The 13,661-nt window shown below is 40.3% G+C and overlaps 1 pseudogene; it reads right to left on the bottom strand.

Annotated features, from left to right (window-relative positions):
* Positions 1-6,764: 6,764 nt before the first annotated feature.
* On the bottom strand, positions 6,765-10,297 carry LOC137962781 (calreticulin-like; annotated as a pseudogene).
* Between the last annotated feature and the right edge of the window lie 3,364 nt (positions 10,298-13,661).

Here is a 13,661-nt window from a genome sequence, read left to right as displayed (position 1 = left end):
GATATCTTGTCCTTCAGAAACCCATCCTCTTCTCTGGTACCAGTGGTCACTGAAGAAGATGATGACGACATGTTAGGAAACTAACGTTTCCTATTCTAATTTGGGCAACATATTTATTATTCAATTATATTTACTATTCAATGGAATGGGCCAAGATTAAGTGATCTAATTTTGTTAAGACCATTAAGGAATATGGGCCAATTGAGTAGATACCATAGGGAATTATGGGAACCCTATATAAAGAGACATATTATGTTATGGTCCCCAATATACTAAATCAAACATAGTTTTTCTTCTCCCCACCACAAAAAGAGAGACCAAGGTCTCATTGAGGAACTAAGGAGATTTAGTTGAGGAAGATCACAAAACCAATTATCCGTTCGTATCATTCATCATAGTGATTTGCAACAGAAAGACAAAATTTCGGAATGGATCCAAGTATGTATCCCAATCCTAATATTCTGGCATGATTTAAATTCCTGATTAGGATTTAAGATTACGATTATTCTAACAAATGGTATCAGAGCATTACATTACTGTTAGATTATTAGGATTTCTGGACTAATTCGGTGGAGAGCGACACACAGAGTGTCGGTGCTCTGCATACCTTCTCCACGGAACTCTTCTTTGGACTATATGTCGGCCGATGTCACTATCAGAAGAAGGAGGCCATCGTCCGACGGTGGAGGCCCGCACTGCAGCGTCAGTTGGGAAACACTGCAGTGACATCCGGGGCCACCGTGGCTGCAGAGTCCATTGGGAAACACTGTAGCAACGTCCGACAGGAAGGGAGGGCGACATAAGAAGCCTGCACTACAATGACGTCCGGCTGGAAGGGAAGGCGACGAAAGATTCAACTCAGCTGAGTCAACTCGGACCGGTTGAGATGATTCTCAAGGGGTTGAGACGAGTCGGATGCGTTGGCGTAACTCAAATGTAAAGGGTCAAATTGGGTGGTTCGGGTCAAATCGGGCGGTTCAGGTCAACTTAGACAGGCTATTCTGGCTCACCCGAGAGAGGACCAAGCCGACTCTGTTCTCAAAATCCAAATTTTGTGCCCACAGGGATTTGAACCCACGTTTAGCGTGAATAACAAATATGCTAGCTCACTTATATTAAATTTCAGAAATTACAGAATCTATGTTTTTTTTGGGCAATTTTCATTCATATGAATATTTATGCATGCACATATAGTTGTTTAATGTGCATATTTAAGTTGATTTTTCAATTATAAAAATTCCTATTGTTTTTATGCAAATGGCTTAGTATTTTAATTAAATTGATTGAAGCTACTTGTTGCCAAATTAACCTCTGCAGGGTAGATTAATTTGACTAACAATACATTGATGTTTGTGCGGAGTTATTTATGTAAACTGTGATCGGCCCAAAGGAAGACACAATTTGGCCAAATCAACAACGTGCCTGTGATGACAAATGTGTGACAATTATAAAGAATTTTCATGTGAACAATAGTCGGTCCAAAGAAAGGTTGTTATTTGACAAAACTTATTGTCAGTATTTGATCATTGCACTGAGTGTACGACTTACAATTAATTTTTCTGTCCAAAGACTAGGAATTAATGTTGTACTATGTATCTTGAGATGGATCCCCAAATTGGATTTTTTGTACGTGTCTTGTTTTTATTTATATGACATGCTAGTTAATGTGAGTATGCTTGTTTATTTTGTTCTATATAAAGTTTCTGTTGCTACTACTATGAATGTTACTGCTCAAATAAGCAACATTCCAATGGTGAGCAGGACGAACTTTTAGGCATGGAAAGATATCGTGGAACTTGTCCTCAGTTATATGGATTTGGATCTTGCACTTCGGATGGAGCAACCTACTTCTACTCCGAAAAACCTCAATGAGGTTAAAATTGAGAAGTGGGAGCGCTCTAACCGAATGTGCTTGATGCTCATGAAACGCTCCTTTCCAGAAGCGTTTAGGGGCTCTATTACTGAGAGCAAGAATGCCAAAAAGTTCCTTGAAGATTTTTAGCAATATTTTGCCAAAAATAAAAAGTCGAAGATGAGTAGCCTTTGGCTAAAATCGCTTCAATGAAGTATAAGGGCAAAGGGAACATAAGGGAGTACATCATGGAGATTTCTCATCTTGCATAAAAACTCTAAGTCATTTAAGATGGAGTTGTCTAAGGACTTGCTCGTGCACTTGGTTTTGATATCTCATCCTGCACACTTTGGGTAATTCAAAGTGAGTTATAACACTCAAAAGGAGAAATGGTCCCTAAATGAGCTTATATCTCATTGTGTGCAAGAGAAAGAGAGGCAGCAACGTGATAAGATTGAAAGTGCTCAGTTGGCCTCAACCTCTCAGAAGAAGAAGAAGAAGAAGAGTGCTAAGGATGTTGAGGAAGGATCTTATCAGAATTAGAAATCGACGAAGCAAGCTGAGGAGTTTACCTGCTAGTTCTACAAGAAGTTGGGACCTATGAAGAAGGATTGTCCCAAGTACGCCATCTGGCATGTAAAGAAGGGTATGCCTCTAACTTTAGTTTGTTCTGAAGTTAATTTAGTTTTTGTACCTAAAGATATTTGGTGGTGGATTCTGGTGCTACCACTCACATAAGTATGTCTTTGCAGGGTTGCCTATGGACCTGACCGCCAAGTGATGCTGAAAAGTTTATCTTTGTGGGCAACGATAGTAAAGTTGTGGTAGAGGCTATAGGAACTTTCAAATTATAGTTAAACACTGGATTTTATTTGGATTTACTTGAGACATTTGTAATACCATCTTTTAGGCGAAATTTAATTTCTATTTCCATTTTGGACAAATCAAGTTTTTCTTGTTCTTTTGGAAATAATAAAGTTAGTCTCTACTAAAATTCAAATTTTGTTGGTTTCGATCCCTTAATTGATAATCTATATATGCTTGATGTTGTTAGTTCCTATAGAGAAATACTGTAAATAAGTTTACATGGTACAAAACAAAAATTAAGTGAGAATTTCTCCACATTATAGCACAAGCGTTTTAGACATATCTCTAAACAGAGAATTCAAAGGTTGTGTCGGATGGAATTCTTGAACCACTAGATACTACAAACTTCCAAGTTTGTGTTGAGTGCATCAAGGGGAAACAAACAAACATTAGAAAATTAGGTGCCGAAAGAGCTACAGATGTCTTAGAACTTATACATATAAATATTTGTGGTCCATTCCCTACAACTTCATGGAATGGACAACAATACTTCAATACGTTCATAGACGATTAGTCTAGATCTGGGCTACCTATATTTAATACATGAAAAGTCACAATCCCTGAACGTCTTCAAGTATTTCAAAGATGAAGTTGAACTTCAACTTGGAAAGAAAATAAAAGCTATAAAATCCGATTATGGTGGTGAATACTACGGAAGGTATGATGGACTAGGAGAACAAAGTCTAGAACCCTTCATGATTTTCTTCCAAGAGTTTGGAATTGTTCCGCAATACACCATGTCGGGCAAACCCAGCTTGAATGGTGTTGTAGAGCGTTGAAACCAACTCTTAAGGATATGGTAAGGAGTAGGATTAGTCATTCCTCTTTGCCAGAGTCACTTTGGGGAGAAGCTTTAAAGACCACAATGTACATCCTTAACAGGGTACCGAGCAAAGCAGTTACCAAAACCCCCTATGAGCTTTGGATAGGAAAGAAGCCTAGTATTAGGCACTTGCACATTTTGGGTTGTCCACCTAAGGCATGGCCTTACAGGCCACATGAAAGAAAACTAGACTCAAGGACGGTTAGCTGTTATTTTGTTGGTTACACTGAATGCTCTAGGGGCTGTAAGTTTTACAATCCCACATTAAGATCCTTCTTTGAAATGGGAAATGTGAGATTCCTTGAGGATATTGAGTTTGGAGGGGAAGAAAACATAAGGAATGTTGTCTTTGAAGAAGAATCTGTTATTGAAAGTGATCAGGTCTCTATTCCTATTGTTGTTCAATACACAGTTCAGGCACTAGAGGACAATGTTCAGGCTCCTATTCCTGACATTGTTCCACATCAAGACAACAATGAAATTCTTCCTCTTGCACCACCTTTAGAACAAACTCAACGACCTCAAGAAGTGCCATTAAGGGGATTCACTAGGGAGAGGAGAAATGCGATTCCAGATGATTATATCATATTTCTCCGAGAACATGAGGATGACATTAGATTGACAAAAGATGACTCGATTAACTTCTGTCAAGCCTTGCGCAATTCTAACTCTCAATAGTGGATTGATGCCATGAAGGATGAGATGAAGTCTATGAATAACAGTGACGTTTGGGATCTCATCTAGTTGCCTAAAGGTGTGAAACCCATTGGTTGTAAATGGATATTTAAAACCAAGAGGAACTCAAAGGGCAATGTCGAGAGATATAAGGCCCGTATAGTCGCTAAAGGCTTTACTCAAATGGAAAGCATAGACTATAAAAAGACTCTCTCCGGTATCTTCGAAAGACTCTTTTAGAACAATAATGGCACTAGTGGCTCATTTAGATCTAGATCTACATTAGATGGATGTCAAAAGTGCATTTCTCAATGGAGACATTAACGAGACAATTTAAGTGGTATAGCCAAAAAACTTTGTATTTGGTGACCCAAAGTCTATGGTCTGTAAATTGAAGAAATCCATCTATGGTCTCAAACAGGCTTCCCGTCAATGGTATCACAAGTTCCATCAAGTCATAACCTTGTACGATTTTGAGGCGAATGTTGATGACTGTGTATATTATAAGTTCAGTGGGAGTAAATACATCTTCCTGATATTATATGTTGATGATATTCTGCTCGCTAGTAATGATATAGGTTAACTACACGAAACCAAGAAATGTTTTACGAAGAAATTTGAGATGAAAGATCTTGGTGATGCCTCTTTTGTATTAGGAATAAAATACTTAGAGATCATTCTCAAGGTATCCTTAGGTTGTCACAAAAGAGCTATATCGATAAGGTTTTGACCAGATTCGGCATGAAAGATAGTAAACCAGAAGACACCCATTGCTAAAGGAGATAAGTTTAGTCTCAAACAGTGCCCTAATAATGATCTTGAAAGAAAAGAGTTACAGAAACCTGATATTATATGTTGATGACATTCTGCTCGCTAGTAACGATATAGGTTAACTACACGAAACCAAGAAATGTTTTACGAAGAAATTTGAGATGAAAGATCTTGGTGATGCCTCTTTTGTATTAGGAATACAAATACTTAGAGATCATTCTCAAGGTATCCTTAGGTTGTCACAAAAGAGCTATATCGATAAGGTTTTGACCAGATTCGGCATGAAAGATAGTAAACCAGAAGACACCCATTGCTAAAGGAGATAAGTTTAGTCTCAAACAGTGCCCTAATAATGATCTTGAAAGAAAAGAGATACAGAAAATTCCTTATGCAATAGTTGTAGGGAGTCTAATGTACGTTCAAGTTTGTACTCGTCCTGACATAGCATTTATAGTAAGAACTCTGGGCAGACGTTTGAGCAATCCGAGTATGCAACATTGGAAGGCTGCCAAATGCGTGATGCGTTATTTGAGGAGAACAAAAGACTACATGCTCACTTATCAGAGATCAGACAGTTGAGAGATCATCGGGTTCTCTGACTCCGACTTTGCTAGATGCCAAGATAGCATATGCTCCACATCAGGCGACATCTTTATGTTGAGTGAGGGAGCTATCTCATGGAAATTTGCTAAGCAGACTCTCATAGCTTCTTCAACCATGGTTGCGGAGTTCATTGCTTGTTTTGAGGTGTCCAACCACGGGATATGGTTGCAAAACTTTGTCACTGGGTTGCGAGTGGTATATGGCATTGACATGCCATTAAAGATTTATTGTGACAATAACTCGGTGGTACTTTATTCCAACAACAACAGGAGCTCGACGAAGTCGAAGTTTATCGACATCAAGTTTCTAGTTGTTAAGGAGAGAGTTCAAAATAAGAAGATTTCTATAGGGACGAACTCTATGCTAGCAGACCCATTAACCAAGGGTTTAACGCTTAAGGTCTTTCATGAGCATACTGCTCATATGGGCATTATTTATGAGGATACCTTGGTTTAGTGGGAGTCATTTCTATACTATATGTTTGCTTTAGACATTAAGTTATTTGATTTTGAACATAATAAAATTGATTGCTTATTATTCTATTTCTACACTTGCTTGTGTTTTTCTATATGCAATGTTTGCATTGTATTAATGATTTTGGAAAGATCTCACTAAAGACTAAAGAAGGACCAATTGAAAATAGGCATATCCGATATCACATTGCATGTAATTTTCATGCTACTCATCCATATTTTATCTTTGTCATTGAGTGTATTAGTATGGTGATCATCCTGGTTTAGTCATAACTATAATGTGATAAAAATTGTTGTGGTTCCATTATTAATATATAAGATGGTTCCATTATTAATAGTATACAAAAGTGTGTCTAAAGAATTTGTGATAATTGTTTCAGGAATAATATGTTATGGTCCCGAATCTAACACACGGATTCATTATTACAGTTCCTGTTTGGCCATGGGGAATTGTAGAAAGGCATGGTGGAATTGTAGGGAGACATGGAGAGGAAGACGAAGAAGAAAAACTTGAAAACCCTAGAGCTTGTTGAGGAGAACTCCCAGCATGTTTACCCTAAAATTAACCTAAAATCAATGTTTGTCTTTCTCATTACTCTTACCCCTTAAATAGGGTTCACCTTGTTAGGGTTTAATATAAAATATTATAAAAATACCCTTGTAAATAAAATATTCCAAAAATACCCATGTGGTCTAAAACTGAAATAAAATATAGTAAATTAGGAAAAAATAATAAAATAATAATATTATTGTGTTCATAACATTATACCCCCTGGAAGAATGAGCTTGTCCTCAAGCTCGAAGGTGGGTCTGCTTGCCCGTGCCAATAGCTCATTGTGTTCTATTGGTTCATCCTCCTTGTCTTCTTCGCTGTCATCATCTTCGTTGTCACTCTCGTCTTCCTTCTCACCAGCAGAGTCAACATCCTTATTCTTCATCCATGTGTCCTTTGCACCCTTCTTTGCATACCCGGGTTCAGCACAGACTGAAATGATGTCAAACAAAGTACCTGATTTCACCTGCCACAACTCAACTGCAACATATTTCAAGTTGAGGAAGACATACAAATAGGGATCGTCCTTAAAATCAGGGTTATGAATCATAGGTGAAGTCCATTCATGCTTCCATATACTCAGGATTTGGAATAGTAGGTGAAGTCCATTCACCATCTTCCTCATCGTCCCAGTCATCAGGCTTTTGTGCATTAGGATCAGTTATTTCTTTTGGGATGTCATCGTACCCCTCAGGCTTCGTATCATCTGGGTCTGGAATATATTCATTATCATCCCAATCCTCCGGCTTCTTAGCAGCAGGATCCTTCATTTGTTTTGGAGGGAGTAAGTCCCAATCGGTATACAGGCTTCTAGTCTATTTCTCATTGTTATCGATCAATATACTATATGTAGCATCCGGATGGATGATGAAAGTGTAAACATGTGTTAGCTGGTCTGTTTCATAGGGAATGTCCTTCTTTATCAAGTGGTTCTTCCCATCACAGGTCAAGATCGTATGAACCTTCCTAGTGCTATAGCCACACAAGTCAGGTCCAAACATAATGTTGTATGGAGTCTCTCCACCAAAGTTCTTTAGATCCACATCATTGCTGAGCAACTTCATGTACCCACCACCACAACCAAGCTTCAACTCTTGCTTAACAGAAAGTTGAAAGACCAAGGTCTTGTCTTTGTTAGAAATCTTAGGAAACTGGGAAGAGATAGCAAAAAATCTGTAATCTGGAGAAGTTTGGATGCCTTTATCAGTGGGATCACTACTCCATTTTCCCAAAGTGTGCACCTAATCACCTACCATGCCTTCGTCTTTTTTCCAATCTGATTTCACCCAGCAGATTTGTTGGGGCTGTTCTCCTACAATTAGTTCCATTGATATGGGGTAGTGACCAAATCTGTTTGGTTCCATAAACCAGCCGAGATGAAAATCTCTTGCCTTTGAGCAGCTGCCATATCGTCGATTCGCTCACTAGAAGGTTCATACCACAAGAAATCTAACACGATTCCAATGCTGATTGGAATAGCAGAAAACCCAGCAGTAGTTTCAGCACTAATAGCAGAACTAGACAGCACGAATGCATCCTTATCATTAGATACAGGGTCCCTTCTCTCAGCCAACAGAAAACCCAACATAATGTCTATTAACACACACCCTCTGTGATAATTAAGCCCTTTATCAAACAAAAAAGGATCAACTTCGTTGATCCCATTATCAATGGCATTCAGCTCCCTCCAACTCACTCCAGAAATTCCAACAAAATTTCCAGCCAGCAACTGACTCATGGACGGCAATGGAAAATGAGAGGTAAAAGAGGATTCCAATTTCTGTGTTCTCACTTGTAGGGCATAATGACAACCTTTTGTGCAAACAAAACTAATAACATAATTATACAACCAACCAAGCATCTTCACTACACCCAACAAATTTGTATCTCTATTTCAAACCATGATGGCTCCCTTCCCATATGCTGCACTCCTACTGAAATGAAACTTATCCACTAACAGTGCCCGAGCAGCAAATAAAGCTGGAATGCCTCTTTCAAGTGCAAATTGAACTTGAGCTTCATGTTCATCCTTGGGAGCAAACGACATAGTAATAACATCTCTATCAAAGAGATAACCTCCAAAGCTGGCAACCCCACAGCCAACGTCCAATACAACACGACTTCGTTTCCCCCATGCAATGTCAGGAAGTGTCTCTTGAACGAAATCAACATAATGCAGAGCACCATGCTTAAACTGTGTTCCACCACTAGGAAATGTAAGGTACTCTCCAGTAACTTTCACCCAATTCTGGTGTCCTTTTACCACTGCAAGCTTGGTATGCAGAACATTGTGGTACCAAATCTTCATCTTGCTGTAAGGCCAAGAGATGGGCTGCTTGTATCCTTCAGAAAGAGGGACAAGACAAGTAGGTCCTTCCTCAGGGCAGTGTCTCTCCCTATGCTCATAATGCTTGGTACTTTGCAACTTAAGGATGGCTTCCTCATTGTCCAAACAAGGGATGTAATTAGTTCCTGCAGTAACATTGCAGAGCTTCCATCTCTAACCAAATGAGGCTTGTTCATCCATGGATTTTGAATCTTCTTGAATCTCTTTTTCATTCTTTGACTCTGTAGCTTGAATTGAAAAAGACCCATCCTGGGTACTAGTTTCATTTAGAATCTCAGACTGTGTGCTACATCAAGAAACACCTCTTTTTTACCTTCATTCTTTGTCAAATTCTCTGGGTTGCCTCCACCAGAATTGTTCTCTGTTTTAGTTCATTGAGTCTGGGTAACTTCAATTTGACAACTCACATAGGCACAGGTACTGTGCTCATCAAAAGAAAAACAAAGTCCCCCAAATTTTTTTTTTTAGACATGTTGAGGTTCACAACAACAGAATAATAAAACAGCCTCCACGCAATTTTTATTTTTCTTCCCGGAATCCCGAAAAAAAGTTTCTCTTGCATTGTAGAGACTTCATCACACTACTGCACGAATTTGTTCATCTTACCGCAAAATTGAATGCAAAAATGAGGTTGACAAAACTTACCACTCCAAATTTGGAAATTGGGTTCCCTCTGTTCTACCGAGAGGTGGATCGCGAGTGGGAAGCAGTGGCCAGAAGTCACATCCCACCGAACACGTTCCTGACGGTGCCGATAGAGCCTCCTCCGTGTCCGGTGGTGAAGGGCAGCCCTTTTGGGCTTCGTCGCTTGTGTCTTGGTCAGAACAGTCGCCGGAAGAGGTGCTAGCCGTGAGCAGAAGTGGGTTGAGTTCAGAATTTCTGGGTCCCATTGCCCTTCTTGGGATTTTTACGTGGGACGGTCCTACTCAGAGATTTCCCTTGTCCCCAATTTTGGAATTGAGGTCGCCCCAAATCATCCAGTGCCGAAAATTTCAGAATTTCCCCTATTCAGATTTGTGTTACCTCCCTGCTGTTTGGCTTTTGATTTCTTTGCATCTTCGGTTCGGAGAGACTCACGGCGTCCATTGGGAAAGGATTTGATGTCAAACCCCATTCTGGATTTTCCAACGAAAGAATGTCTAAATACCCTTCCGTTTTTGGAATTTCTGAATCCCGAAATTCGGATGTCACCGCCGCTGGAGATACAGAGAACTCTTTGTGTTCTTGCGTCTTCTGTTCGTTCGAGAGAGCATCTCCCGCGATGATTTTATCTATTGCAGCAATGAGATGAGGATTTCTGTCCAAGAGAGCGTCTGTTGCCTCTCGTTCTCTAGATTTTTCGTGCTCGGAGAATTTTGGTCGTATGAACTTTTCTGCGGAAGCCAGTTGCTTCCTTGCAAGAAAATTTTTCACGTAGGCTGCACGCCATTCCCGTATTTTTTGCTCTTCAATGCCAATCCACCGCATTTCTTTGATTTCTCTGTACATTGCCATCCATTCTTCTAGGGATATTTCTCTATGCATCAGCATCCATTCTTCTGGGGATATAGAATGACTCATTGTGTTCCCGCTATGATACCAGTTGTTATGGTCCCGGATCTGACACAAGGATTCATTGTTACAGTTTTGATTTGGCCATGGGGAATTATAGAAAGACAAGGTGGAATTGTAGGGAGACATGGAGAGGAAGACGAAGATCAAAGGGAAGCTTGAAAACCCTAGAGCTTGTTGAGGAGAACTCCCAGCCGGTTTACCCTAAAATTAACCTAAAATCAATGTTTGTTTTTCTCATTACTCTTACCCTTTAATTAGGGTTCACCCTGTTAGGGTTTAATATAAAATATTACCAAAATACCCCTATAAATAAAATATTCCAAAATACCCCTATAAATAAAATATTCCAAAAATACCCCTATAAGTAAAATATTCCAAAAATACCCCTGTGGCCTAAAACTGTAATAAAATAAAGTAAATTAGGGAAAAATAATAAAATAATAATTTTACTGTGTTTATCACATAATATGTAACCCAAGTGGGAGATTGTTAGGAAACTCACGTTTCCTATTCTAATTTGGGCAAAATATTTATTACTCAATTATATTTACTATTTAATGGAATGGGCCAAAACTAAGTGATCTAATTTTGTTAAGCCCATTAGAGAATATGGGCTCACTTTTCTCTCTTCCCACCATGGATGTTCTTGACGTTGGAAGAGGGTTTCTGGAACGTGGAATAATGGAAATCAAATAGAATGAAGGAGCTTTGAAGGAAGCTCGACCTAAACCTCTGAGGGAGAATCTGACCTGTTTACTCTAATTTTCTCAATACTTGATTTCTCCTTCTCTTGACGTCCCCCTAAATAGGGTTGAGGTCGGAATTACAAAAGTGACCCATAGGTCAAGTGGTTCACGCCACATTACATCTAAACCACACCAAAGTAAACCAAACCAAATGAAATTACATTAAAAGTAAATTGACATAATTTAGTTCCTATGCCTGTGGATAACTCGTGATGCTATGGAGTCCATAACATCACCCCCCACCTGGAGAAAGTACTTGTCCTCAAGCTCGAAGTAGGGGTAGAGGGTGCGAAATGTAGCTAATGGCTTCCATGTCGTGTCACTGGGATCAGCATCAGCCCATTGCACTAGGATCTCCCAATCACCCTGAATGCGGCAAGCTTGTAATACGTGTGCTGGAGTAGAAAGGACACGTCCCTCATGTAGTGGGGGCAGAGGTGTGTACAGCATGGGAGAATCACCTTGGAAGGCCTTTAGTTGGGAGACATGAAACACATTGTGAATCTTGGCCTCTAGCGGAAGCTGCAAGCGGTAGGTAACTGTACCAATGCGGTCCATAACCTGAAAGGGACCATAAAATTTCGGAGAGAGCTTATGGCATTTGGAGGTTGTCAGTGAAAGCTGCCTGTAGTGTTGGAGACACAACCATACATAATCTCCTGGAGAAAAGAAGACTCCCCGGTGCTTCTTGTCATAATACAACTTCATAGTATGTTGTGCCTCCTGGAAATGAGTACGCACCTCAATGATCAAGGTGTCTCTTTCGGCTAATGCTTGGTCCAAAGTGGTGACCTTAGGGGCACCCGGTTCATATGATAAAAGGCTGGGCGGGTCTCTACCATATACTACCTTGAATGGGGTTGTGCTGAGTGCGTTGTGATAGGAGGTGTTGTAACTGAATTTAGCCTAGGCGAGCCACTTAACCCACCTTTTAGGTGAGTCCCCCACGAAACAACGAAAATACATTTCAATTGTTCTATTGACGACCTCTGTCTGACCATCAGTCTATGGATGGTAGGCTGAAGAGAATGCTAACGTTGTACCCTACAGATTGAATAGTTCTTTCCAGGTACTGGTAAAGATGGTTGTTAAGCACCTAGCCAATACTACCCAAAAGACCGGCCTGGTAGGTAGCGGAAAGCCAAGTACTTAACTCAAGACCATAACATTACACCCACCTTCACGAGCTGACGTCCACGATGGCCCACATGTGATGGCCCACTCTAGCGACACTAGCCCGACCCACCTTTTGTGACCCTACCAGTAATTTTAATCCAGCCTCTAGCGACACTGGCTCGACCCACCTTTTTTTGTGACCCTACCAGTAATTTTAATCCAGCCTCTAGCGACACTGGCCCAACCCACATTTTGTGACCCTACCAATAATTTTAATCCAGCTTCTAGGTCGTCCCCTCCACTAAGTTTGCTCATGTTGGGATTCAAACTCGCGACGTGGGCGCCTGCTCTGATACCAATTGTTAAGCACCTAGCCAATACTACCCAAAATATCGACCTGGTAGATAGCGGAAAGCCAAGTACTTAATCCAGGACCATAACAATGGCATCCCTGTCACTAGTAATGGAATTAGGCATCCCATGTAAGCGGACAATATTATCCATAAAGAGCTGAGCGACCTGAGCTGCAGTGTAAGGATGGGCCAGAGGGATGAAGTACCCATACTTTGAGAAATGATCCACCACTACATAGATAACGGATTTGCCTAACGAAGAGGGAAGTCTATCTATGAACTCCATAGAAATATCAGACCAGACCTGTGACGGCAGCTGAAGTGGTTGGAGCAACCCAGCTGGACTTAATGATTCAGCTTTATTCCGTTGACAAATCTGACAAGCCACCACATAATCGGCTATACTGAGCTTCATGCCCCTCCAATAAAATTTCCGACTGATCCGGAAATATGTTTTTTGTCGGCCCTCATGTGTACTGTCAAGGAAGGAGGCTAAAATGTTGTGAATCAAAGGGAATGTGTGGTGTAGAAAGATTCTATTTTTGTAGAGGACTAGATTGTCCTTAACCGTCCGATGGGTTGCCGCTGTCCCCTGCTGGATCTCATGATATAAAGCTATAATTTTTGGGTACTGTTGTGCCTCTTCCCGTATAGAATCCAACAAGAGAGCTCTGGGCTGACTTATGGCATGTAATTGCGGCTTTGGAATGTCCCTGCGAGATAAAGCATTAACCCCTGCATTCAAACTCCCAGGTTTATACTCTACAGTAAAGTCAAACCCCATAAGTTTACTTAACCAATACTGCTGCGGTGAGGTAGTGAGGCACTACTCAAGCAGAAACTTGAGGCCGCAATGATCAGTGCGAATCATAAATGGCCGTCCCCAAAGATAAGGCCGCCAATGCTGTATAGCTTTCGCTAATCCGAT

This window comes from Aristolochia californica, unplaced genomic scaffold (genome assembly GCF_029961685.1).
Source record: "Aristolochia californica isolate CCGP_79_NKW_82.1479 unplaced genomic scaffold, dmAriCali1.0.hap1 SCAF_4, whole genome shotgun sequence".
NCBI lineage: Eukaryota > Viridiplantae > Streptophyta > Magnoliopsida > Piperales > Aristolochiaceae > Aristolochia > Aristolochia californica.
The sequence above is the reverse complement of the archived record's forward strand: the minus strand, read 5'-3'. Positions and strand labels throughout refer to the sequence as shown.